At 42.2% G+C, this 2,927-nt stretch overlaps 1 long non-coding RNA gene across 1 annotated transcript; it reads left to right on the top strand.

Moving 5' to 3' along the window:
- Positions 1–553: 553 nt before the first annotated feature.
- LOC137580224 (uncharacterized) lies at positions 554–1,938 on the top strand. The gene is made up of 3 exons (XR_011032981.1): positions 554–673; positions 730–1,117; positions 1,179–1,938. It is a non-coding gene; the product is annotated as an uncharacterized lncRNA (long non-coding RNA).
- Positions 1,939–2,927: the final 989 nt, after the last annotated feature.

Raw genomic sequence — 2,927 nt, 5'->3', positions numbered from 1 at the left:
GTCAACCCCACACACTTTTTCCTTGTACCAAAACTCCACAAGTTTCCAACTATGTTAGATGACTGAGGTGTTGCCGAATACAAATTAACCGCGAATATCCTGAATTTCTTGTTACCTAGGAACAATAATCGCGGATTTCTATTTGACCCCACACAAAATACAGAAGCTTCTATGCCTTAGGGGCATATTTTGTGTGTGAGTGTGTGTGTGTGCAATTACATTAGCGCACAGTTAAATAAAAGGCAAACCAATTTGGCAACTATGTATACAAGTTGTCATGTTGACAATTGTTAATTAATTCCGCCATCAGCTAAACCGGATGTACATGTTTACATCAACATTGTATATGGCGCCACTTTAATATATGGTATTTTTAAGTTTTCCTTATACTTAAAATTTATTATTGAAATACCATGAATATTATAGAAGGCTTTTCAATTGCCTAAAGGTTTGTCCATTCACAAATTTGTGAGATCCAAGAAGGCCTGGGATGTTTGGAAAATTCGACCCGTTCAGGGGGTACAGTAATGAATCATTCAACTTCGTGAACTCATAGAGTCAACATCAAAAATAAAACAAAAAGTTTATCTTTGAATAATCTAAAAAGTGAAAACTAAAAAGTAACAAAAGTGAAAACATGTTGACTGTTAAGTTAATCATGGAATCCGGGAAGGTTGGTAATCGTAAGGAAATTACTTTTCATAACCATGACCAAGCGTTCCTTTTCAGCAATTGGCCATGCAGCTGCCGATCTCAGCTACGATATATGACCTGAAGTCAGAACTTGAACGGCATCTAAATGTGCAATCGGGAATGTTGAAGATATCCGCATCAGGTGTTACGTTAGCGGAATCCGATCTCGTTACGGAAGTAGCTGGTCTTAGCAACAAGAAACGCAGCAAGCCGGTGTTGTCATGCTATAACGGAAACAATATGGTGGGCTTGATACTGTTTTCTCTTAAAGCAGAGGATGTTGCGGTTCCGTTAGTCGATTACCAGGTGTCGGATTCTTCAGTCATTGATCTTTCCTCTGGGTCAGCAGCGAATCCACATATGATTGCAAACGCGACCTAAAGCGAAAGGGCGATACACGCGAAAATCCCATGCCTTTTAAGAAGTAAGCGCAAGGAATAGAAAATCCGAATTAGATATAACTGAGTTCTGAAAATTGAAAATAGGTTGAAAAATGATGTCGAATTTAGTGAGGAGAGTATTCCAAGCACGTCATCCGATGGAGCCATGATAGAGGCTTGCGGTGTGGGAGGCTGCAAGGTTAAGTCCAGACCTCAAGAAGTCGAATCCGAATCGGAGCTGGAAATGGAGGAAAATGGACTGCGGCCACCATACATGGATGTTTTGCCAGAAAACAGGCCATTTGTGCTGGTCGTAACTTCTTCAGACTGTCGGAAGGATTATTGCCATCTTCTTGAAGATTTCTTCGGCATTTTCCAGGATTATAGAAGTGTGGCAAGCCTCTCATTTAACGAAGTTGCTCCGGTCACGGAATATAATGGACGACTGTTCGTGGCAGCCTCTAATGATGATACAATGGAATGGGTGGCAAGAAATATTTGTTCTATGGGACAGTATGAGGCCATAAGTCTTATTAATTTCTTACGGTTAACCGCTGCTAGAACTACGTGGCCCAAAGAACAGTGCAGCCTGAAACTTATTTTCAAGCTCCTAGAAAGCCAGAACTGTAATATTTCGACAGAGAACTGGGCAGTAGTTAGCCGACAAAATTTGCCGCGCTCGTCCCCTGAAAACGTCACGGATATTTGCGTAAATGAAAAAGTCGAGATATGGATGGATGCGGAGAGTGCCGATGCGATCAAAGAACGCTGCAATCGTCTAAAATATAGCTTCTGGAGGATACCATTTGAATTTTGCGATTAGTTTAGGATTTGGTGGACTCATTTGTCTACCGATTCTTATCGATAACGGTCAGATGATTAATAAAATAGTATTTTAATACTATTTATTTAAAATAGTATTTAACGTGTGACGAATCACATTTCTTCTGCTTCTTTTTATTTTTCGTTTATTTTTGATACGCCCATGGAGGGCACATGAAATATCTCAATACTGAAACTAACTGTAGTTCTTTTTTTCTGATAGGCAATATTTACGATCTCTCTCTTTCTAACTACCGTCTTGATGCGGCTGCAGCGTCGGCGCGACGCGGAGAGAACAACCTCCCGACAGCGGACGCTGCGCTGCATCTCGACGCTAAAGAGACCATGAGAAAATCGAATGTGAAAGAGACGGCGATCGTGACGCGTGCCAAAGCACAAGACGCATCGAATGTTTTCACCGTTAGGACATAAGTAGGCAGAGCAAGGGTGGGTTTGAACAGAGAGCTAGAATTAGGGAAAAATCACTTCGCCAGTAGCCACGTGAGTGATCGGTCGCATTCCGAAACAGTGAGAGAAACCAACAAGTGCCACCAAGGAAAAAAACCAAGACTAGAGAGAAATCCTTCAGGAATAACAGGTGAGCCCGTGACCAAAGTCCCCCTTTATTTCTACTTGAGTGCGGTAGGGACCCAGATTTCCAAAAATGTTTAGGATTAATTAATTATTAATAAATATTACAACATGATCACTTAATCTAACCCGGCATTATTTCTTTATTCGGCACTGAACTTTCGTATACCTTTTCCCTTTTCCTTGCCCACTTAACCCTTTGAGTGGAGCCAAGGATCAGCGGACTTCGGCAGGATGAGTTATTCTCCTGCAGTCGAAGTCAGTCGCTGGTCCCTAGGCTCAGTCACTCAAGGTGAGGAGGCAACGGATCTCGGCCAAGCGGACTTCGCTTGGCAGACGAGATCAGTCGTTGCTACTCCTCTTGGACTCTCCTTCTACTCCTTTCCCTTCCCTTTGCCCCCTTCAGGTGGTCTCGATCCCTTATCTTAATACTCGTCAAGG

This window comes from Drosophila tropicalis, unplaced genomic scaffold, assembly GCF_018151085.1.
Source record: "Drosophila tropicalis isolate 14030-0801.00 unplaced genomic scaffold, ASM1815108v1 contig_843, whole genome shotgun sequence".
NCBI classification, from domain to species: domain Eukaryota; kingdom Metazoa; phylum Arthropoda; class Insecta; order Diptera; family Drosophilidae; genus Drosophila; species Drosophila tropicalis.
This window is presented reverse-complemented; position numbering and strand designations above follow the sequence as displayed.